At 33.7% G+C, this 27,210-nt stretch overlaps 1 pseudogene; it reads right to left on the reverse strand.

The window, feature by feature from the left end:
* Positions 1–15,376: 15,376 nt before the first annotated feature.
* On the reverse strand, positions 15,377–16,000 carry LOC131767823 (small ribosomal subunit protein eS1-like; annotated as a pseudogene).
* Positions 16,001–27,210: the final 11,210 nt, after the last annotated feature.

Below are 27,210 nucleotides of genomic sequence, written 5' to 3' on the forward strand. Positions count from 1 at the left end.
CCTATATCTCTCATGGGAATCTGCAGGTTAAAATATCACTTTGATTCATCACTTTTTATAAGTAATCATGCCTTTTGGAATAATTACTGGCTTTGGAAATTAAAGTTCTATAGTTCAGATTGACCATAGAAAAACTCATCTAGAAAACCCAGGTTCTCTTTTTATTCTATAGAATGTACCATATCTTCAATTGCATACATGGCACATGTGGCATTTACAAGGAAATTATATGAGTCAGAGAAATAATGAACTTGTATGCCAATCACTTTATCATATTTTATAAAACAATATATTGTTTAAGTTTGTCTTATTATTGAAAGCCCAGAATCTTCCTCTAGACAGAAGTAGAATGAGCATGTAAATGTTAGTACATAAACTCAAAATTGATTAAAGATTTAAATGTAAGACCGGACACTATAAAACTCTCAGAAGAAAACACAGGAAAAACACTCTTTGACATAAATCACAGCAAAGATCTTTTATGACCCACCTCCTAGAGTAATGAAAATAAAAACAAAAATAAACAAATGGGACCTAATTAAACTTAAAAGCTTTTGCACAGCAAATAAAACCATAAACAAGACAAAAGGACAACCCACAGAATGGGAGAAAATATTTGCAAACGAAGCAATGGACAAAGGATTAATCTCCAAAATATACAAACAGCTCATGGAGCTCAATATCAAGAAAACAAACAACCCAATCAAAAATGGGCGTAAGACCTAAATAGACATTTCACAAAAGAAGACACACAGATGGCCAAGAGGCACATGGAAAGATGCTCAACATCACTAATTATTAGAGAAATGCAAATCAAAACTACAGTGAGGTATCATCTCACACCAGTCAGAATGGCCATCATCAAAAAGTCTACTAACAATAAATGCTAGATGAGAGGGTGTGGAGAAAAGGGAACACTCTTGCACTGTTGGTGGGAATGTAAAATGATACAGCCACTGTGGAGAACAGTATGGAGGTTCCTTAAAAAACTAAAAATAGAGCTACCATATGACCCAGCAATTCCACTACTGGGCATATACCCTGAGAAAACCATAATTCAAAAAGATACATGTACCCCAATGTTCATTGCAGCACTATTTACAATAGCTAGGACATGGAAACAACCTAAATGTCCATCGATGGATGGATAAAGAAGATGTGGTACATATATATAATGGAATATTGCTCAGCCATAAAAAGAAATGAAATTGGGTCATTTGTGGAGATGTGGATGGACCGAGAGTCATACAGAGTGAAGTCAGTCAGAAAGAGAAAAACAAATATCGTATATTAACGCATATATGTGGAATTTCGAAAAATGGTACAGATGAACCTATTTGCAGGGCAGGAATAGAAACACATACGTAGAGAACAGACGTGTGGACACAGGTGGGGAAAGGGAGGGTGGGATGAATTGGGAGATTAGGTTTGACATAAATACACTACTGTGTGTAAAATAGCTAGCTAGTGGGAACCTGCTGTAGAGCACAGGGAGCTCAGCTCAGTGCTCTGTGATGACCTAGATGAGGGGAAGGGAGGTCCAAAAGAGGGGAGATATATGTATACATATAGCTGATTCACTTCACTGTACAGCAGAAACTAACACAACATTGTTAAACAATTATACTCCAATAAAAAGAAAAAAAGAACTGTGAGATCCTCAGAGAAAGATACTAAGTCAAAATTCTATTCTCAGTTAAACATGCAAAATATTTGAAATACACCATTTTTCAACTTGGGGAAAATAGATAATCTTTAACCCTATAATGACTTTTACCTAATTACTTCCTAATGCTACAGTATCCCAAATAATTAATATTCATCATTCAATTCTCAAAAATCTTTTTTCACTTTTTTAATCCTCACAACACACAGCAGAGAATGAAGGGGGATTATCCCCCTCCCAGCTTCATTAGCATTATAATTTCTTGCCAAGAGAAAGAATCAACCTGGTGCACTTGAATTCAACTTCAAGTTAAAGTGTACAGTAATCCAGTTAAAGGGACTCTACAAATTTTACATAAATTAATGAAGTTTCCAAATATTTTCTCAAACATATATCAAATGATATAAGACATCTAGATACACCACTTTTCTCACAGCACCACTGAGTGTCTTGTCACTAGCCTAGAAGACAGTTTTATAAAATTAAATATAAATACACTACTGCAAATGGTGAATAATTTATAGGTTGTGTTTTATAAAATTACTCTCTGATTACCAGATTGTTAATATCCACTTGATTTTCAATTACCAAGGAGTATGACCCTTTTGTAGCATTAAAAAAGAAACACAAAAGGTCGGTGAAGCGTTTATTTGTTTACATCATATTGAGGAATAAAAAGCACTTATTAAACTGGGAAAAATAATTTTCTAAGAGCCCTATATAAATAAAAGGAATATCAAGAACTGAATACTGTACACATATCATAGCAATTACATGCCATGATAGGTATGATACATTATTTGACAAAAATATTAAATGAACAAAGATGCTCTTACATTAAGGACCTGGCAGGCAGTTTTGAATTTAGGTTTAAATTTTTGTAGGAAATGTGAAAGTAGAACAGCACATTTCTGCTCCTAATTGAGGCCTTCATAACACCCTGCATCAGAAATGATCTAGATAAAATCAGAAGTACTTGCTTATAAGCAATCACCTGCAATGAAATGACATTGGTTCATGAAAGGCATGTTAAAAATGCAAACCTATTACTGTAAGGAAAGAATAGATGTATCTCTCTGACTTGTACAGATTTATATTTTTTATCATGGAAACTATTAGGTTTCCATTTGAAGAAATAGTCAGAAGGAAGTACTCTCCCTCTAACTGCATTAATACCTGGATACTCCTCAAGATATTATTTTATCACTTGCCTAAAGAATATAAAAGCACAGTGAAATGAAATAAAGTTTCATTTCAGGATAAGGAATATTTGAAAAAATTGAAGCCATAGAAAAGAAACATTACATCACAGTTTCTAAAAATCAATACTATCTACTTCACGGTATCTGGATATCAAATGAGGATCTGTAAAATCCAGTTGTATTAAGAAATGGCAAATTATCATGTGGTTCTGAAGGGGAAAAAAGCTGGAAAATTATATATCTTTGTTATTAACATGCAACAACAGAGTGAAATCCTTGTGATAGAGACTATGGCCTGCAAAAACCTGTATTTACTTCCTAACCTTTATAGAGACAAGAGATCTAAACACACATTTCACTATTTTCCTTCGTCCCAGATATTCAAAACACGTTTAACATTTTTGGTTCCCCTTCTTTCCCTCCTCCCCGCCCCCATCCATGGGCACTCTAAGTGGTCTTTTTCTCTGTTTCCTTGTCACTCTCGGTTATCTGTCTCTCTTTTTATCAATTATTCCAGTCATTTTCACCCTCTTGAATATTGCCCACATTTATTTTTTCTTGTATTCTAACCACCACTTCCAGAACTTCATTTTTTACAGAGTTAACCTTACATCACTGTTCCTTAGCCAAACTTCCAGATGATTCCAGACTATTCCTGTACCCGTTTCTCTGTATATACTCCTTGCTTTAATCCTTCATTCTGTCTCCTTAACCCATCAAAGACTGAATCCCTTGTAGTGGACTGCATACCATCTATAGTCTGCCACACTTAATCATCCCAGGCTTATTTCACAATATTCCAAACTAGCTCCCTCAGTCTGGTCTCCTAATTCCTTCTGCATACACACATACTACATCCTATTCTAACCTTTGGGTGTGGGCTCACATGGTTTCCCTCTCCTTATTTGACTTTACTTTTTTTTCTCATTAGTTACAAACCAACCCCTGATCACTGTCTCCTTGGAATATTTTCAGGATTCTTTTCCATGAAGCCTATAATCTCTTTGAGCAGACTGGAGGTTTTCAGGTTTGAATGGGACTATACCTGTTTTTTACTGCTGCCATGAAAAGTTCCACAAACTAGTTGGCTTAAAACATGAGAAATTTATTCCTTTGCTGTTCTGGAAACAAGTCCAAAATCAAGGTGTCAGCAGGGCCTTACTCCCTCCAATGGTTCTAGGGAAGAATCATCCTTGACTCTTCCTACCTTCTGGTAATTACTGGCAATCTTTGGCATTCCTTAGTTTGTAGATGCTTCACTCCAACTTCTGCCTCCATTTCCCCATGACTGCCCGTGTCTCTGTGGGTCTCTAAGTCTCTTTCTCCTCATTAGAACACCAATTATTGGATTTAAGTCCTACACTGATCAAGTATGACTTCATCTTAAGTTGATTATATCTGCAAAGACCCTGTTTACATATAAGGTCATATCCACATATTAGGGGAGTTAGGACTTCCACATATCTTTTGGGAGAACACAAATCAACCCACAACAGGGACACTCAAAAGCGTCTCCACTAACCCATTCATTATTACAACATAGAGGAAATCCCAAGTAACGCTGCTTACACACTTCTGCTAACATTAGAAACCCACACTTTATGAAATTACCCATTTTATCAGTGGACAGCTCAGAATTACAGTAAACAAACAAACAAACAAAAAACGAACTTCATTATAGCCTAAGTACATTAGCCCTGTTTCCCTACTTCTATTCTTGAGACCATACAGAATAAACAGTATTGCCTTGTCAATATTATAGGCCATTAAATGATTAAGACAGTTTATTTTCCCCTAAGACTTTCTCCAGGATACACATTCCTAGTTTACGTGATTGCCTTTTTTAATATGTCATGAAGAGAGAGAAAACCATGACATGTTTTTCTCAAAAAAACTGATTTACCCTCAATTATCTGATTTCAAAAGAATGTATTTTACTGCCTACTTTCATATAGAGTTCATCCTATCATAATGGCTTTGACGTAAAACAGACGTGGCTATGAATCCCAAACCTGTCACTAAGCAACTGTGTTATCATTAAAATTAAATAATTTATCTAAGCCTCAATGTCCTTCTTGATAAATTGGAATGTAACCTGTGCCATAAAGAGTTAATTAAAGTAATAATTAGATAATAGATAATTAGCACAGTGATTGGTAGACTTAATAACTGGTAGCTTGTAACAACATAATTTTTATTGGTCTGTCTATATAGAAATCTAATTGAACACATCAGAGCCTATATTATATTGAGCATGGCCTACAGCCCTTATTGTTAATTCATGCCCTGACGGCAACATCACAGCTAATATGGATTTGTACACTGCTTTGCAGACCTAGCTATTCTTATCTTGCTGACTATCAGAGTCTAGGAACGGAATTGTTCTAATCACACTCAGAGTTTCCATGGAGAAGTAAGCTTAGAAATGTGTTTTTTCACATTGGTAAATGGATAAATGGTAATGCAACTCTTCCCCTCACCATTGATTACCACTCTCACCTCTCAAAGAGCAATTATCTAAAGAACCTGGGAAATTCTCTAGTTTTTCTAAATAAAACAACTTCCCTTACTTGACCCTTAGTCTGTTTTCAGGGCCTTAGTTTTCCATTCTGCAATATCTGCCATCATCCTTGACAAATGATGCAGAGACTTATACTAGCTAAATGATATCCATTTTCCCATTTTTACTTAAAAACTAAAAATTTTATTTACAAAAGTGACATAACCAACTGAAATACTACATTCTTCAGCTACGACAATCCATTTGCTTAAATTCTGGTAATTGAGATGTAGTAGAAGTGCTTTTAGGATTTCCAAGAAAGTTGTTGAATGAGACCTAACTATTCGGGAAACAGTCTGAGAATACAGTGATCATTTTTAGAGCTCTAGCAGATCTCTTAGAATATGAAGTGGCCTTGATAATGGATGTCCAGAAGGTTTCATACAATAGTAGGATGAAGCTGGACCCCTAATATTCGTGAAGACTGGTCTAGATGTGGTCTTCCTTCCCTTGGGAGAAAATTGTACTGCTAGCTTTTTGAAACCACTGCTATTTCGTGTTTTCAGCTATATGCAAATCAACGTAATTCACTTCCTGTCCTAAGTCTAACTGGAAATGGACTTCAAATAGACATCTACATCACTGCAAAAGAGTAATTATTGGCCTCTGTGTCATTTGTTCAATTGCCTTGTGTTATGAGTTGACTTATAATCCCCCCAAATTCATATTTTGAAGTCCTGGCCCTCAGAACCTCAGTAACCTTATTTGAGGATATAGTCTTTAATTAGGTAATCAATTTAAAATGAAGTATTAGGGTAGACTCTAATCCAATATGACTGGTGTCAAAAAATGGAAAATTTGGAGCTCTCTCTCATATTCATACAGAGAATATGAAAAAACACGAGGAATGATGAAAGAAATTAAAGATGATACAAACAGATGGAGAGATATACCATGTTCTTGGATTGGAAGAATCAACACTGTGAAAATGACTATGCTAGCCAAAGCAAACTACAGATTCAATGCAATCCCTATCAAACTACCAATGGCATTTTTTACAGAACTAGAACAAAAAATTTCACAATTTGTATGGAAACACAAAAGACCCTGAATAGCCAAAGCAATCTTGAGAAAGAAAAAGAGTGCTGGAGGAAGCAGGCTCCCTGACTTCAGACTATACTATAAAACTACAGTAATCAAGACAGTATGATACTGGAACAAAAACAGAAATATAGATTAATTAATGTGACCAGAATAGAAAGCCCAGAGATAAACCCATGCACATATGGTCACCTTATCTTTGATAAAGGAGGCAAGAATATACAATGGAGAAAAGACAGCTTCTTCAATAAGTGGTGCTGGGAAAACTGGACAGCTACATGTAAAAGAATGAAATTAGAACACTCCCTAACACCATACACGAAAATAAACTCAAAATGGTTTAAAGACCTAAATGTAAGGCCAGACACTATCAAACTCTTAGAGGAAAACATAGGCAGAACACTCTATGACATAAATCACAGCAAGATCCTTTTTGACCCACCTCCTAGAGAAATGGAAATAAAAGCAAAAATACACAAATGGAACCTAATGAAACTTAAAAGCTTTTGCACAGCAAAGGAAACCATAAACAAGACGTAAAAAGAACCCTCAGAATGGAAGAAAATATTTGCAAATGAAGCAACTGACAAAGGATTAATCACCAAAATATACAAGTAGCTCATGCAGCTCAATATCAAAAAAACAAACAACCCAATCCAAAAATGGGCAGACCTTAATAGACATTTCTCCAAAGAAGATATACAGATTGCCAACAGACATATGAGAGGATGCTCAACATCACTAATCATTAGAGAAATGCAAATCAAAACTACAATGTGTTATCACCTCACACAGGTCAGAAAGGCCATCATCAAAAAATCTACAAACAGTAAATGCTGGAGAGGGTGTGGAGAAAAAGGAATCCTCCTACACTGTTGCTGGGAATGTAAATTGGAGCACAGTATGGAGGTTCCTTAAAAAACTAAAAATAGAACTACCATATGACCCAGCAATCCCACTACTAGGCATATACCCTGAGAAAACCATAACTCAAAAAGAGTCATGTACCACAACGTTCTTTGCAGCACTATTTACAATAGCCAGGACATGGAAGCAACCTAAGTGTCCATCGACAGATGAATGGATAAAGAAGATGTGGCACATATATACAATGGAATATTACTCAGCCATAAAAAGAAACGAAATTGAGTTATTTGTAGTGAGGTGGATGGACCTAGAGTCTGTCATACTGAGTGAAGTAAGTCAGAAAGAGAAAAACAAATACGGTATGCTAACACATATATATAGAATCTAAAAAAAAAAACTGGTTCTGAAGAACCTAGGGGCAAGACAGAAATAAAGATGCAGATGTAGAGAATGGCCTTAAGGACACAGGGAGTGGGAAGGGTAAGCTGGGACAAAGTGAGAGAGTGCCATGGACATATATACACTTCCAAATGTAAAATAGATAGCTAGTGGGAAGCAGCTTCATAGCACAGGGAGATCATCTCAGTGCTTTGTGACCACCTAGAGGGGTGGGATAGGGAGAGTGGGCAGGAGATGCAAGAGGGAGGGGATATTGGGGTATAAGTATATGTATAGCTGATGATTCACTTTGTTATACAGCAGAAACCAACACAACAATGTAAAGAAATTATACTCTAATAAAGATGTTTAAAAAAAAACACACACACACACACGCACAAGGAAGAGACCAGTCATCTATAAGCCAATGAAAAAGGCCTGGAACAAATCCTTCCCTCACAACCCTGAGAAGGAATTAACCCTGCTGACACCTTGCTTTCAGACTTCTAGGCTCCAGAACTGTGAAGCAATAAATCCCTATTGCTTATTTCACCCAATTTGTGATATTCCGTTAAGGCAGCTCAGCATATTAACGTCTTGCAATTCCAGAAAGGCTTGTGGTTTACACTTCATCTCATAATTGTCAGCCTCTTCTCTTAGACATTTCAGTTTATTTCTTTCTTTTAATACCATTTACCTTGCCACATTATGACCATGGCCCAAAACTTTCTTTTCCTAGGTTTAGCCCTCTTCTCTGGGCCAAGAATAGTACTCAGTATGTAGGCCCACTAGATTATTACACGCAGTATACTGTTATCTTGATGAGTAACTGTTTTATATAGCTAAATACTGAGAACACAGTAGCTTTCAACAGATGTTTTCTGATAAGTTGACATTTTAAAAGCATATTTCAGAAATCAATCAAATGGTTTAGAAGTCACATGTTATTATTACAAATATCATGCTTTATTGTTTTTAAAGAGCAATAACATTGTTTAATATATGAAGATATCTTTAAAATGTTATATATGCTCATATTATAAAGTTTATGTTATTAAATACTAGTATAACTTACAGCATATTACTATACCTAATCATAGATTAGTGATTCTCCTTAAGTTACTGGTCTCAAGATGTTGACCAGCACATAGTGAATGTTATAAAAAATCTCCAGAAAAAATTAACAAGAACAGTAATTTCCATAACATTGCACACACTTTCAACGAGTTTATAGATAACTTGAAGACCATCAATGAATACACTTGCTCATATAACAATATATATTATTTGCCATTTGAATATAGAATATTTGCTTTACAAATTTTTTATCCCATTCACTTTATTCAGGACTTATATTCAACCAGTGAACACAGATATAGCTGGCATCATTCTGATTTACTGGTATTGATTATTCCTTACTGGTAGTTAAATATTTTTATATCACCCCTTTACTTCCATGCAGATGATTACAGATCCATTTATTGCTTACCAATTATTAACGTTAATCAAAGTAAACCCTGTGTACTAGTTTTCTAGGGCTGCCATTACAAAGTACCACAGACTGGGTGACTTAAACAATAGAAACTTACAATTCTGGAAGCTAGTAATCTGAGATCAAGCTGTTGGCAGAGTTTATTCCTTCTGAGGTCTCTCTCCTTTGTTTGTAGATGGCCATCTTCTCCCCATATCTTCACATGATCTTCCTTCTGTGTGTGTCTGTGTCCTAATTTCTTCTTCTTATAAGGACATCAGTCATATCAGATTAAAGCCCACACTAACGACCTCATTTTAACTTAATTACCCCTTGAAAGACCCAGTTTCCAAACATAGTCACGTTCTGAATACTGGGGCTTAGGAACTCAACATATGAACTTTTGGGGGACAAAATTCAGCCCATAAAACCTTGCATTCCTGTTAAATTTATCATTTAATTGTGTTGCTTTTCTAATAGGACTAGTAGATCAATACTCAACCAGCCATGATGTTAGTGGTAACAAACTACCCATTCTATTGTAAATATTTAAATTACTACCTAAATATATATTAAATAACTATTTTCAGCATAGGACTGAGAGAAGGAAAACAAACTTGGTGAGCCCTACAATCACCCTGGTTTTCTGCCTGGAGGCACTTTCCAGACTGCAGGACAAGAAGCGATAACTAAAGCAGAGCACAGCAATTATTACTGAGTTGATCAGGTTTCAGGAGGGCTGCAATAGCTTTAAATTTGAGGTAGAGTATAAGATAAGAGGAAGCTACATAGATGAAGAGTTCCATAAATTTTCACAGTATTCCTCTGAATCTTTTTTGAATACTAAACTGCACATGGATAGAGTGAGACTCCATGAAGCTGATCAAAGAATAACTACTAGATAGAAAACAACTACAAAAGGCACTAGCCATGAACTGAACAGGACTGGCTGTTAGATATCAAATTCTAAACAGGCATAGTAGAGAGACATAGTTAAATATCAAGAGCATTCAGCAGAGACCCCAGAAATCCCACATTTTAGCATTAAACCACTTCTTACAGTTAATTCAGATGTGCTCTAACTAATCTTATAACTAAACTACTCTTATTAAAATTAAACTAATTTTAATTACTCTTATTAAAATTAAACATTTATAACTAATCTCGATGTGCTCTAACAAAGCTTGACTAACTGGTCACTAACCCAAATACTTACACACATCAAAGAAAGACAACAAAACCCAGACTTTCATCAGTATAACTCTCACAATACCAATTAAAAATCACCGTACTTACAGAGGCACGAAAATGTGATTCACCAGGAGAAACCTTAGTCAACATAAATAGAAGCAGAAATGACAGATATGATGTAATTAGTAGTCAAAAACTTTAAAAGATCTGTTGTATGTTCAAGTGTTTAAAGAAAAGCATAAACTCAAAGAGGAGAGAATTTAAAACTATGAAAAAGAATCCAGTAAAAATTGTAGAGCTGAAAAAACACAACATTTGAAAAACATACACTAAACTAGGAGTTACCAAACTTTTCCTGTAAAGTGCCAGACTGTAAGTATTTTAGGCTTTATGGGCCATACACTCTTAGTCACAGCTATTCAACTCTGCCATTGTAGCACTTAAGCAAAGTCTATAGACAATGTATAAAAAAAGAATTGTGGTTATGTTCCTGTAACACTCTATTTACAAAAGCAGGTAGCTAATTAGATTTACCCTAAGGGCCTTATTTGCCAACCCCTGCTCTAAACCATTCAATTATAATTCCCAGGACACTTTGTGGTTAAGGAATTGGAGGTGTGAAGCATGGACAGCATTCTGTGTCTGTGAGAGAATTTTTCATCATGCGATGGTACCTGGGCTTCATGTAGTTAAACACCTGAACTGTTCCCGACTTTGAGGATTCTTTAAAGAACATTTGATCTAGACCTCTTTTCCTAGCAAAAATGCAGGAGTTCATGACGTATCACTGTGTCTGCTGCCAAAACCAGAAAAAAAAAAATCAGATAAATTAAAAACAAAACCTCATAAATTAATATCATGAACTATTTAGATAATCTAAAATTCCAGGGAGAGACGAACCCTTCTGAGATGAATTATGTGGAAATAAACAAAGGCAAACTAAATGAGAACAGAGGTTATTTATTCAGAGCTTGCTATAGGAAGCAAGTCACAGCTACCATCATAGCAGCTGGCAGAGACTCAAAGGCAGGCAGTGTAGTAGAAAAGGTTTATGGTGGAAAAAAGAGAAGGTTTAGGTTTGCTTTCATCAGAGGCTGTTAGCATGGGGAAGCTGGAGGTAGCTTAACTAGAAGTGGGGCATTTTACATGATTATTTTGGGGAGCATATTTGGCTTTCTCCAGTTGGTTCTGCGTTGTAAGTGAGGGCAAAAATTAGGAAAGCCCATAGTCACTGTCCAAGTTCTGACTGTTCTGATTGCTGCAGAGACTTTGATTTGACTTTCTGGACTGTTTGCTGCAGAGTGTGTGGGTCACATGTCTGCTCTCATATATGGTCTTGCCATTGTCCATTTGTGTGTTCATCACTTAGGTCAAATTCTCTCCAAACATTTCACTCCTGGGGGCATTTGCAGATCCTGGATACTAGCTGAAGACGGGGGTAAGAGCGCTTGGGAAAGAGAAACCAACTATTTTCTAGCAGCTGTGCACAGATGGAGTAACATATTATAACCTGAATGTCTGCAACCACCTGACTATGCTTCTCCATGAGATAACTGTGTGATAGGTTATCGGCTATTTTGCTATTTGGCTATTCTGTGGACAGTGTGAGAGCCTGAAGAGTTAATTAGAAAATTTCTAAAAGACAGAAGAAAATCTCCTGTAGTATTGACTGATTTAGGAAACGAAGACCTGGTGGAGAAAGAGACAGCCTTAAGCACAGTAGTACTGTCCTCTGCCTTAGGCATCTGCCTGTTTACGATGCTGTATGGGACAGGTAGCTAAAGAGCTGGGCAAGAAATCTCTAAATTCTTGCAAATGTTCAGAGCTGAAGAGACAGAACACTATGAGGCTCACAATCCAATAATTTAGAAAATTTAGAAAGCACACATGTGAATAAAAGTGAAACAAAAGATGACTAAGTCTTCCCAAAGCTGCAGTGCAGCCCTGACCAAGATAAATTTCTGCATGGATTGAGAGGATAAATAATTCCCTTACCTTAGTTGTCTGACAGTGTAAAAAAGAGAAAAATATGTACAGTGAGAGAAAATATGTATATGTGAAATCCTATTTTTTAACAAAATGCCTAGCATATACCACAAATATTTATAAACTTTCCATTTATAAATATACAAAAAGTAATTATATATAATTAATAATCAAGCAAAGAGACAATAGCAGCAAACCCAGAAATGATCCAGATATTCATTTTATATATATATATATATAAAAATTACATATATTTGAGTTAAGCATCAAATATTTTAAAATGTGTTTTAAGACATTTGGACTTCTAAAGAAATTTGATATATTAAAAATTATATGTAAGAATATACAAATAGCTAAGTAAACCTAAAGCTGGAAAGTAAAAATACTGATTAACCTATCAAACAGGGCTTCCCTGGTGGCACAGTGGTTGAGAGTCTGCCTGCTGATGCAGGGGACGCAGGTTCATGCCCCTGTCCAGGAAGATCCCACATGTTGCGGAGCGGCTAGGCCTGTGAGCCATGGCCGCTGAGCCTGTGTGTCCAGAGCCTGTGCTCCGCAACGGGAGAGGCCACAACAGAGAGAGGGCCGTGTACCGCAAAAAAAAAAAAAACAACCTATCAAACAGTAAGGCAGAGTGCACACTCATGGAAATAAAAATCATTGTTTTCCTATAAGAGAAAAATAGGCTATAGGAGCTAGAAATGCTACAGATGTACTCACATATAGCAGAGATTTAATATAGGATAAACCTGGCAGCATAAATGAATGGTGAAATGAAATATTATCCACAGATATTGATGTTAAGTGGCTTACAATATGGGGAAACGTAAAAACTCGTTCTTTAACTAAACCTACAGACAAAGGAGTTCCAAAGAGATTAAAGGAAACATGCCAAAATAAAATTTGAGAAGTTATAGAAGTAAATGAAGAAGCCTGTATTTGTGACAAAGGAGCAAGGGTAATAGCTAAGAAATATCACACAAAATTTCAAAAGACAAACTATAAAACAAAACAAAAATGGTTAGTGTGATACATCAAAATTAACAAATTCTCTTCAATTAAGGACACCAAAATCAAAATTAACATGCATGGAAGACTGGGAAAACATTTTTGTTTGGTCCAAGTCAGAAAGGGAATATTTAGGATATAAAAGGAACTTCTGCAAATCATCAACAAAAATTCTGCAATCCAGATAGAAAAATGAGAAAGGACCTGAATCTGCAGAAAAGGAAGAAAATACTCAAGAAAAATTTTAAATATGAATAAAACAGAAACCAGAGATACAATAAGTAGGATCAACAAACTCAAAAGTTGTTCCTTGGAAAGAAAACTGATAATATTGAGAAAACTCTGAAAAATTAAGAAAATGTAACAGATGGAACAATAACAATATTAGAATTTAAAAAACAATAATTACTAATACTATAGTTATTAAAAATTATTAGAGGCTATGAAAACTGTGGCCAAATTATTTAACACTGAGATTAAATGAATTCTATGAAATAATAGAATTTCTAAAAGTCGAATCTAGAAGGAAAAAACCCTGAATAGCCCTCTAACAACATACAAAAATAAATAAATGTTTTAAAATCTTCTGATATGGATCAACAGCAATCTTAGATGGTTCTATACGCAAACTTTATTAAACCCTAAAGGAACAAATAATTCCATTATTTTAATTTTTTTCCAGACAATGAAAGAAAGGAAATAGTCATCAGCTAATTTTGTAAAGTCAATATAACATTAGTACTAAAATCTGCTAGGTCAGTATGAGAAAAAAAATTACTAGCCCCATCTTACTCATAAACAAGAATACAAAATCCTAAACAAATATTTATTAACCAAACCCAGGAATATATAAAAAATATAATCTACCATCATCAAGGGGAGTTTACCCCAGGAATGCAAGATTGACTAAACATTAGAAACAGTTAAAATAATTCACCTTATTGAAGGAAAATATCATATATTCATTTCATTGGAGGCAGAAAAATCAGTATTCCAAGAAGTACAACATAAGCTCATGGAAAAAATTCTTAGCTAACTATCAACAGAAGGACATTTTCTTAAAACATTAAAAGATATTCACCAACAAATTACAACAGATATTATACAATGATAAAATGTTATAATGATTTCTCTCAAGAACAAGGCAAAGTAGCTCACTATCACCACTATTAAGTTATTTATGGAGCATATAAATGTCTACCTAGAAAACTCTAGAGAAACTACAGCTAATATAAAATTCAGTAAGTTTATTAAGATTGCAGATATCACACTCTATGAAAATCAATTACATTTTTACAAAGAGCAACAACATAAAATATAATTTCACAGTTACGTACCATGAATAGGATTTAAACTATAAAATGATCAGGAATAAATCCAACAAAAGTTGTTACAGAACTTTCAGTAAAATGTTTATAGCATTATACTGAAAGATTTTTAAATAACTAAATAAATGTAGAGATGGATCATAAGGATGTAAATAGGGCTATGGAATAAATGTAATTCTAATGCAAATTTCAAAAGATATTTTATGGAAATTGACAACCTGATTCTAAATTGTACGGGAAAGAGCACAACCTAAAGCAGGGGTCCCCAACCCCCAGGCTGCTCCCCATTGCTCCTCATTGCTCCAGTCCCCTGCCCCCACACCTGTCCATGGAAAATTTGTCTTCCACGAAACTGGTCCCTGGTGCCAAACAGTTGGGGACCACTGACCTAAAGAAGAGCATAACCTCATTGACAATTAGAACATAAAGAAGCCCTCAAAATATGTATGCACACACACAAAGCACATGGGCACACATACACACACATTTGAACTGCAAGAAAACAAATGTACTTTCTCACAGTATATAAAAAATTAGATATAGTTTAAAAATGTAAAAGGAAAAGCTGTAGAATTTTTAGGGGTCAATATAGGAGAAAGTCTCACTAGGTAGGGAGGAATTTCTTGACAAGCTGATTCTAAACTGTATGGGAAAGAGCACGAACTAAAGCAGAGGTCCTCAACCCCCCCGCTGCGGACTGGTACCAGTCTGCAGCCTGTTAGTAACCGCATTCCCTGTAGGGATGACTTCTTTCAAGTCATTTGTCTACAACTTTTGGGTCATGATTTCCATAATCTTTTTCCAGATTTGGGGGACCTGTGGTCCTGAGCTTGAGAGGTCTTCTGAATCTGGTAGCCATATGTTTTTTTAGTAAAACCAACAGAGACAAGATGAATTAAATAACCATCAGTACTCTTGATCTCAATATAAACTTCAATAATGGTCTGCCATTTTTAGATCATAGAGCACGTTTTGTCACTGGTAAGATTCATGTCATAGAAGTTGGTCACACAGTTTTTGCCCAGAATATCCTCAGTAATTAGCCTGAATTTTCTAGGTGCAGATTTATCATTCTGAAACTCAGCAAGGTTCACTTCAAAAACACTACCCTTGAGGTCATCAGATGCAATTTTGGTTCCTTGAGTCCTTGAGACTAAAGTTTTTCCAACATTACTCACATTGAACATAGGTAATTAGTGCTTTTACATCATACCAGTACGTTTTAGAAAGTGGACCAACTACTTTCTTCTTGGCTCCTTCTTTGATGCCTTTTGTAAGATGTTTGTTCTTGCCAATGACCATGGTGCTGCTCTGAGAGCCAAAGGTCTATACTACTATTTTATTTTGCAATTTATACAGGCAATGCAAAGTTCCTCAAACCCAATCCATAACCTCCGAAAAAGGAAATTACTTAGATTTTTTTAGAACCCTTGTATACAATGGGTAAAGAACCATCATTCCATCATTTCCCTGTAACTTCCAAAAAAAATTTTTTAAGTGAAAAGCAATTTAGGACAGAAAGGATACTTGTTTTGAGGAAATGATAAAGATTATGGTAACATGTTGCTGTGGCCTGAATGTTTGTGTCCCCCTTGAAATTTGTATGTTGAACTCTTAGTACACAATGTGATGGTAGTAGGAGGTAGGGCCTTTATGAATTGCTGAGGTCATAAAGGAATAGCCCTTGTGAATGGGGTTAGTGCTGTTATAAAAAAGACCCCACAGAGTTAGCTCACCCCTTCTGACCTGGAAGGTCTTCAGCCAACTGTGCTGGGGCCCTAATCTCAGCCTTCCAGCCTCTAAAACTGTGAGAAATAATGTATGTGGTATTTTGTTATAGCAGCCTGAAATCAGACACATGGCTTATTGATTTTAAGATTTAACGTCATTTGAAAGGTTCTGAGATGATTTTTCAATATAGATTCGTGGGTAAATATTTATTTCCACCCTCCTAATAGCAAATAAAAACCAATCTGGATCTTTAAACTTAAATAATAATTGTTATATTTTTCTAGTTTCATTAGCTTAACATGTACTTTAGAGTCGCTCTTCAATTTTGCCTTCTCCAATTATTAGCATTAAGGATTTTTTAAGCATATAAGTATCCCATGAAATGTAAGAATAATTTAAATAGTGAAATGTTATCACTTATATTAGTTATCATTGCCAGTCATTCTAATACAATAATTACGCCTAATAAATTGGTTACAACCTTGGAAACCATCCTGCATGAATCAATATAATCTGCCAGCTTCTTGGTTGACATAGAAACTGATTATAGCAAGGATGTTTAATGCAACACACACTTTATGCATAAATGATTAAACTGCTAAAGTTTAAAAGTGAGCCTAATCAAAACCATGTTTACCACAACTTTCATTATCACTCTATATTTTATCTAATTCATCATTTCTTTTTAAACTTGAACCAAAACAGTATATACAATGTTGAAATGAATAGATACAGGATATATTTTAGAGGTAATACTTGAAACAACTAAGCAGAGTTTTCTGTGCAAATATACATGATCCAGTCAAGGAAATATTTTGTCATTCAAAGGTTTCATCCATAAACCATTAGAACAAAATTATATAATTCATTATTTTACACAAAATGCACTTTATAAATTCCTTTTCATGTGTCTGAATAAATAACACTGAAACATAAAAATATTATAACTCAAAGAAAGAAGCATCCTTATCCCAATACAGAATATTACTAAGGCTACTGTAAGTATAAGATATTTTATATGAAAGAAAATCACTTATCATTCAGGAGAAAAGCTAAAAGAAGTGTGAGTACATTAAGAATATCCATGAAAGACATATAATTATATATATGATTGTATATATACACATATGAATATACATACATATGTGTATATATATATATATATATATATACACACACATACATAGAGAGAGAATAGTAGTGTAACCCTGTACCCATCATTCAACTTCAATAATAAAAATTTATGACCAATTTTATTTTATTTTTATCTCCACTAGTTAACCCCATTTCACATTGTTTAAGGAGCTAAACCAAGAGATTATTTCATTCTTCCTTATATATTTTATATGTACCTCTAAAAATAAGCAGTCTTTCAAAAACATGATCATAATATCATCAACTATCATAAAAAGTTCCTTATTATCATCAGCTATCCAATGAGTTTTCTGATTTCTCCAGTTGTCTCGTAAAATTTCTTCTTTAATAGCCAGGGTAACAAATTACTTAAAGAGAAATGGAAATGATTAACCCAGTTTGAACAACAAATTTATGACTTAGGTATAGTTAATTCAACGAGTTGCAACAAATTTTAATACTGTGTTAATTTCTGTTGTTACATTAAAGTATTTTGAAGATAATTACTGTAACTTATAAAGGAATAAGTATGCATCAGATTAGAATATAACCTCTGCTGCTTTTAATCAAGAAGGTTGACTATGTGATTTCTGGGGTCATTAAAATATGTTAACAAAAAAATTACATAGAAATAATAACATATTTGGAATTTTTAAAGATTAAAATTTATAACTTAAAGAGTATAAATAAAAATAAATTTGGAGATTTATAAACCCTTTAAGAGATTAATCTTTAGGAATGTTCTGTGCAAAATAGTGAGAATGTATTAGTTAATAAAATGACAATATAATTATTCTGCCAGGTGATATACGCAGCTTATCTGCATGCATGTGAATGTAACTATATCATTTTTTTCCTTCAACTGATAAGATATATTTCACAATGCATTGTATCTGTCAAATCATTCTCTCAGCACATTTACTAACAAGTGCAGGGAGATGACTATTGAGACATCATGAAGTAATCAACAAAGAAAACATGTTTGTATTCCACATTGTATTATTAACCACTTAAGAAAAACTTATAGGTTTTATAAGCTATAGTCTATGCAATATACTTCCAAAATAATAAGACATGAAGTCAACTATTACATTTTTTATTCAAAATTGAAGGTTTAATTTCTTAAGGTTGTCTTCATGAAGAAATTCTAAAATAAGAGAATCCATGCCTAAATTATCTAACATAAGTAGAAAAAAACCCTTAAATACTGAAAAAATTAAAAATATTTAATGCACAGTGCATCCACAGGTACCATGCTAATTGCTGATTAAAAAAAGAATAATGATGTATTTTATTTTCTAAAGCAGTATAGTTTGAGAGTGAAAGTGGGCACTAATAATAATTATGCTGAAATAATACATGTAAAATAAGTCTGTCATGGGCAACAGGGACTTCCTGGTTACATTGCAATAATCACAACAAATTGGTCCCTACCTTCACAGAACTCATTAAAATGTTATTTTATACATAAACCATAAAATATAAATTTCCAAATTATTTAAGAGTTGAATAGTCATAATCATAATGGAACTGAGTATGATAAGAACAAAATTGTAATATCAAGCTTGCTACCCATGTCAGCAGTATTATGTGGCAATCATATTTATAATTAAAACCTTTGTCTTATTACATATCTTTTAACCTTGCTCTGCTATTACAATTTTTTTCCACCAGATGGTAGCCAATAAAAGCAGGAAGCAGAGAAATTAACAGAGTTAAAAGAAATAAAAGTAAACTGAAACAAAACTCAAATTAAAAAATTGATTATAGCTAGAGATATATTTATGCATGTAAAAATTCTATATAACAAATAAGTACAAACAACCATTTTTAATCTTCTTTTTTGAAACAAATATTGTTTTGATAGTGATTTTATGCAAATTCTTTAGGGCTAACTTGGGATTTCTAGGCCACTGTGACTGTTAAATAATAATATACAGGAAAATGCTAAATTTGAGCACTAGGATCAATGTTCCCTTTTGCACAGATCATTCCCAAACATGTGAAAACAGACATCTTAAATATTCCTCAAGTCATTGCTTATTTAAAAGAAGCATTGTGATGTTATAAAATATAATGTTTAGAATGTGCTTTTTGTGACAGTTCTTTTAAAAAAATCCATCCATCCTTCTTATCTTGCAAAAATCAGATACATGGAATTATTTACTCTGTGTGGAGTCCTCTCCTCTAGCCTTGTTAGTCTTCGTTTGTACATGAAGTATTCATTATTTGCAAAAACCAATTATCATCCCTGTCTGGATACATTAAGATTTTTTCTACAAGCCTTTTCCTCTCTATCAGATTTTAAACAACAGTTTATATGAATTATTCATAGTTCCCATATTGTAGGAAAGGTATTTTTTTATTAAATTTGATCATAATAATAGTTATTACCCCAGTCATGGCAGTTTTATGAGTCTTCTTCAATGCCATTATCTGGAAAGATTTCAATCAAGAAATATAAAGGATGCAAATCAATTTCCATAATGAAATTAAACTGTACCATCTACTCCTTCATTTCAGCAATAGAGATGACTGACAGCTTCTTCCTGATAGCTTGAGCAGATAAGATTCAGATACAGAAGCAGAGAATGGCAGATTATTTGCTCTTAAGAATTTCAGTGGCTTTTTCTTCATTGTTGCTATTTGGTGCTTGCTAATCTCACTGAAACATAATATTTAACTCAGAATCTGTATACAAATTTATTTTCAAGCATAGTATTTTTCTTGCCTAAAAGCAGTTGATTTTTCTCTAGTACTTGTGATTATAGCGTAATAAACACAGTAGCAAGTGCTATGATACTGTTTTCCTCATAATGACCTCATTTTGTATAACAAAAATGCTATGTTATTGGGAGGAAAGAATGATGAGTTTTCTTCTGGGTGTCAATTTTTTAATAAAAATATCAGATTTTTATGGTAATAATTTTCTTCTAAGAAATAAGTATCAGATTCTGCTCTCAAACAATGAATGGAGGTGTTCAGTTAAGTCGGACTGTAAGATTGCAGTCTAAGAAATTTTCATAATGAGAAGTTACGATGTCTGCGAGCAGAAGAATTGCTGTGAATACGTGCTGTATGTCCCCGGGTTTAGAAGACAGGGTCTGTAGACCTATGACCACACTCAGTTCTTCCTCAAACCACTGAGTGACTGGGCAGGTGACTGGAGTAGCAACCATTGAATTCCACTCTTCCCTAAAGGTATCCTAGGCTTTGAACATAATATGATATAGCAACATTGATCTTTTACAAGAATGACTCTTCAACATTGTTTAAGGCAGTGGCACCAAACAGAGATCTTACAGCTTGATTCTTTATTGTTCTCTTCAACACATACCCACAGTTAATAACATTGGCTTAATATTTCAAATGTCTTCAGCTTAACATCTTTACTTTCTTCATAACTTGTAGTTTCACAAATACTTCTGTGTTTGGGGGTAGTATTAAAATATAACTAGAAACCAATTATTTTTAGTGAAGCAAAACAGAAAATTTAAAGTTCACTTGGCAGCAGTAATAGTCACCAGGTTTCATCATGCTTATCTTTCATGCATTAACTTAAACTTTACTTCTTCTAGCCTTTAAATGACTCTCAAATCTGGTATAGGAGCCTCTTCTCTCGTTTGTCTATATCTTAGTACTTGTCACCATGAACAACTCCTGTTTAATTGTTTATGTCTATATCATACTATAAATACTTTCTAGCCAGAAATATTGGATATATATCCCATATCTAGAACAATGACCAGTCAGTGCTTGCTTATTGATTTGAATGAATGGATTGATGGTTATACAGTTACAAGGTAAGCAGCTTTCATAACTGATATGTGTATTCCAGAAAGATCTCTTCTAATCAATAAGTAGTTGTTCCTCTCCTGATGCATAATAGACAATAATGTTCATTTTTGAAACTTATAGTGTATTAATTTCTATGCTGTTCATCCTCTAGTTGAATTAATATCAGTAAGAGTTAGTTTCATGAAGCCATAAAATTAATTTGAATTTAATTATTAAATCATGTTTATAAGATAAAAGTACATTATAAAAACCAAAGGCTTATACAACATATGCACAAATTTTATATATTAAATTATTTTAATATAAAATTTCCATACACTTAGAACTAGCTAAAAGTAATCTTAACAGCAAAATTAAGTAACTAAATATCCTGCAAAGTTGTTGAATGAGAGTCACAAAATTAGACTTGATATGCCTAAAGAATAAAGAAAAAAAGAATCAGAATAATTTATGCCATTTTATTACTCATAAAGTAGAGCCATCAGACAGGTGGCTGAGTTGAGAGATGATTGTCTGAGCTATAAGCAGATTTTTTCCCATGAAAAATATCGTAACTGAAAGCCAAAGAAGGAGAGGCAGGGGAGGAGGGAGAGGAGGAGGAGGAGGAGAAAAGAAGAACAGTACATGTTACTACAAAGCTACAGTAATTATGGGAGTGTGGTACTGACATAAGAGTAGACATATAGATCAATGAAAAAGATTTTAAAGTCTATTAAAAAAAACCCTTACATTCATGGTCATTAAATTTTGACAAAAGTGCCAAGATAATTCAATGGGGAAAAATAATATTTTCAACAAATGGTGCTCAGACAACACAATATCCACATGCAAAGACCTCACGGCTTATACCTCATACCATATACAAAAATAGCTTAATGAGACCTAAATGTAAGAGCTAAAACTAGAAAATTCTCAGAAGAAAACAAAAGAGTAAATCTCAATGGCCTTGGATTAGGCAATGGCTAATATTATATATGAAATCAAAACCACAAGTGACAAAAGGGAAAAAAAGAGATAAATTGGACTTCATCAAATTTTAAAACTTCTATAAACACAATAAAGTGAAAAAACACCCCAATAGTTGAAAGAAGATATTTTCCAATGATATATCAATAAGGGACTTGCTTCCAGCGTAAAGAACTCTTACAATTCAACAATAATCAGACAAATAAACTATTTAAAATGAGCAATAGATTTGGATAGAGATTTCTTGAAAGAAGATATACGAACAGCCAATAAGCACAAGATGCTCAGCATCATCAGACATGAGAGAAGCTTAAATCAAAAACCACAATGAGATACCATTTCACACTCACTAGAATGGTTATAATAAAATAAAGATGAGCAATAACAAGTGTTGGTGAAGATGTAGAGAAATTGGGGTCCTCATAAATTTCTGCTGAGTATATAAAATGTTTCAGCTCCTTTGGAAAACAGCTTGGGAGTTCCTCAAAAATTAAACATAAGAGTTACCATACAACCAGCAATGCTATTCCAAGAGAATAGAAAACATATGTCCGTATAAAAATACGTAAATATTCACAGCACCATTCTACATAATACCAAAAATGTGGAAACAAGCCAAATATCCATCAACTGATGAACAGATAAATAAAATATACCCATAACATTGAATAATATTCAGCAATAATAAGGAATGAAGTACTTATACATGCTACAGTATGGATGAACCTGATATCATTACATTAATTGAAAGAAACCAGTCAGAAATGAACATATATTATGAGTCTACTTAAGGAAAAGTCCAGAAAAAAACAAAATTGGAGCAAATGGAACAACAACAAAAAAACATCAAGCAATATGATTTTAATCCAATCATAAATAATCACTTGAAATGTGAATGATACAAAGATATCACTTAAAAGATTAGGACTGTGAGACCAAACTATACGTTCTCTGAAAGAAACTCACTTTAACTACAAAGACATAGATAGGTTAATAGTATTTTTAATTATAAGAATTTTTAAATTTAAACTAAAATTTTAGAAACATTTATTAAACTATGTTTTTAGAAAATGTAATGTCAATGTCTTAATGGAGTCAATAAAATAAAATACACAGCCTGGGTCACATTTCTTCCTTTTTTCAACGTTTTATATTTTAGTCAAACCACAGGGGATAACAGTAAACAGCACTATGGAAAGCCTGACTTGAGATTCTACATTTTAATAACTCTTCATGTCAGTTTGTTGTTGTTGGATTTTTTTCTTTATTTATCTTGCTTTCTTCTTTCCTCAATATCAGGGGAATCCAACTGCTTCAGTTTCTGCAAAGTGCATTCTAAAGCCTCCTTTCCCTTGTAGCAACAAAGACAGAGTACTCAAAATACATTGTGAGAATTGTTTTAATTAATATCCTGAATGTCATTATAAGCAGTTTATTCTAAAACAAATTGAGCGGCTTCTGTATAAAAAAATCATTAACAGCCAACACTATTACAACACACAGTAGATAGAAAATTTACTTACCTTGTTTATGTTTGCTATAATATTTGTCAGACAGAGAAAGACAAATAGCACATGATATCGCTTGTATGTGGAATCTAAAAAAATGGTACCAATGAACTTATTTACAAAACAGAAATAGAGTCACAGATGTAGATAACAAACTTACAGTTACCAAGGGGGGAATGGAGGGGAGGGATAAATTGGGAGATTGGGATTGACATATATACACTAATATATATAAAATAGGTAACTAATAAGAACCTACTGTATAGCATAGGGAACGCTACTCAATACTCTGTAATGACCTATATGGGAAAAGAATCTAAAAGAGTAGATACATGTGTATGTATAACTGATTCACTTTGCTGTACAGCAAAAACTAATACATTTTAAATCAACTATACTCAATAAAAATTAATTTAAAAAATAAAATCTGGCATTGAAGAAATCTGACAGCAAAGTAAAAATAAGTCACTGAATCTTCCCTTTACCTGACTTCCATGTGGAGATGTTTCTAGATGAAAAATAAAACGCACTACAAATAAGTAGCAGCTATTTTCTCAGCCAATTCAGTTTTGAAATTCTCTGATAGGTGATGTGCCCTTTGTGTTTGTTCATCTTGAAAATTCGTCTTAGTTTATATATTTCACTTTCTCAGATATAAAAAGAACCTCTGATGGCCCATGCAATTTCTGCTACTCGATTGAATGATTAGCCAGCACTGGAGGAACATCTTGTGTCTGGCTGTTTTGCTGAAAATGCTTTTCCTTTTCATATGGAAAAAAATCAGTTAAAACAAGTCAGCCTTAACCAAATATATTATTATTCAAGAGTCTTTGAAGTTGACTTTATTTTTAATATTTATAGACGAATGGACGACAATATAACTAACAAATACATTTGTAGTGCAATTTTCTAAAGATTTACTCAACTGAAACACTTGTTTTGAAAGAAAGTGTAAGGTTTATAAAGAATCCCTAAATCTTTTGTGAATTCTATTAGGCATGAAATAATATTATCATTTATTCAGTGAAGTCTGACTATAGACAGATGAGAATCTGCTAACAAAAGGAAAAGTAAATGTGTAAAAATTTCCCTAGGAAGCTTCTGAAAACGTAAATATTTTCCTAGCAGAATGTCTATAAAGTACTAAGCAGTTGGAGCACAGTCACAACCAAATGAAATCCCTCAGATATCTAGGTTACTTCTGACCTGGATCTATTAATAAAGAAACTATAAATATTCTTCAGATTTGCCAGAATAGGTTGGCTGAACAGCTAGCTGGTTTTGACAGTTGTGGTTTTTTTCCCTATTTTGTTTGCTTGTTTATTCTTCCATATATACTAACATAGCAGTGCAAGTGAAATTCATTTGCACAAAGTAGAATTTTTTTCTTTTAAAAAACCAAAGAATGACTGTGCTAATTAATATTAAACAAAAGTATTACTGAATTGTATGCTATTTTGAAGGCAAATGTTATAAAGATGTGGTGTTTGTGGTGCAAGTATGTGTATAGGTGTGTACGTGCATGTTAACACCACATCCATCAGTTCTGGCAAGTAGCTTAAGCTTGTAGAAATATAAAATTTCTCTCTATGATCACTAGGAGTACTCATATTAAAGACAGTAGAATCTGCTATTTACTCTCCCTGGTCAATCATAAACTTAATCCATTGTTATGAAACTACTGACAAAACCAACCCTGTTTATTATTTCATATAGTTAAGGGATATAAATAGACAACCACTAGAAAATATAAATTTTAATCTAATCAAATTTTAATTTTAAAATGTTAAAACTTTTCTGACAAGTGCTGATATTGTTTAACTAAAATTTACTGAGATATGTTCTTTAGCAAATACAGGAATGAGAATATCTAAATTACTTTGAAAGGACGATGGAAAGTCAGTGGAATTGACAAATGATTCTTGCTGACCACACATATTACAAAATAAATTAAAATAAATACAAACATCACTTTGTGTTGGAATGGAGAACCTGTATGGAGAAGGTAAATAGTGCCCCTCTAGACTTTCTTTTGAGAGAACAGCAGTCCACTAATGAGAAGGAGAGTATCTTAGTATTTTGGCATTCATCAAGAAAAGTGATTTCCAATATGGGAATTCTAGAAGTCTCTGACTCATCTAGTCGGGAAAATATTCAGAAATGAAATATTGGATTTTTGACCTTTATTAATATGCAATACCCCAGATGTGAATAACATGTAGTTAATTAGCAGCACTTAGCTTATATTATCATTGTCTTTCCATGAATATCCCCAACAGGTATAAGGAAAGTATTTTTACACTATAGCAACACAATATTTTTGTGGAAATTACTCATTTCAATTAGCTCACATAATTATCATGAACTAAGGGTCTTAGAGCCTTAATCAGTACTTGTTCTTAAATACGATTTCAAAATAAGCCACCATAACTCAAAAAATTAATAAATCAATCAATCCCATACTTTTGCATGGTTTGAGGCTATAGGTCTAATATTCTGGTTTGTGCAGTTTCTTTATACCATAATTAAACACAGAGAATGGCATTTACTAATTTTTTGGAGTCAGAGCATGGGTATATACTGTATATTTTTGAGATAAAATTTTTAGAAATGCAATATAGGTAGAGGCTGAAATGGATGGATGTGGGCTCTGTATATGCGGATATGAAGCAATGAAGCAATGGCAGGAAGAACTGTGATAGTCTGAGCAGACTGGGATTGTAGTTATGCATGCCCTCTCTTGATAGTAAAACAAAAATACTTTAGTGTCAATCAATGTATCTCCTCATTACATGGGATTTCAAACTGCTAACAAGACAGGTCAATATGTGATAATAACGACAATGCGCTAAGTTTTACTCTGGCCAAAGCAGACTTTAAAGACTAGATTTAAGAAATTAAATCAAGGTGAAGGGTATAATATTAACATAATACATGAAAAGATGCTGTCTGTTGTCTCTGGTTTGAATCACATGGACATTATTATCAAGGCTTTTTTTTTTTCTTTGCGTTACGCGGGCCTCTCACTGTTGTGGCCTCCCCGTTGCAGAGCACAGGCTCCGGGCGCACAGGCTCAGCGGCCATGGCTCACGGGCCCAGCCGCTCTCCCGGCATGTGGGATCTTCGCAGACCGGGGCACGAACCCACGTCCCCTGAATCGGCAGGTGGACTCGCAACCACTGTGCCACCAGGGAAGCCCCAAGTCTTATGTCTCGAAACAAAATCTGCAAATTCTAATATTCTAAAACAGGGTTTTCTTTCTTTAAACCCAGAAAGAGTATTATAAACAGTACAAAGCTAATTTCAAAAAATGAATTAAACATGATATTTGTATTTAAAAAACAATATGTATAAAGTAACATTTTGTTATCAATG

This window comes from Kogia breviceps, chromosome 13, assembly GCF_026419965.1.
Source record: "Kogia breviceps isolate mKogBre1 chromosome 13, mKogBre1 haplotype 1, whole genome shotgun sequence".
Taxonomy (NCBI): domain Eukaryota; kingdom Metazoa; phylum Chordata; class Mammalia; order Artiodactyla; family Physeteridae; genus Kogia; species Kogia breviceps.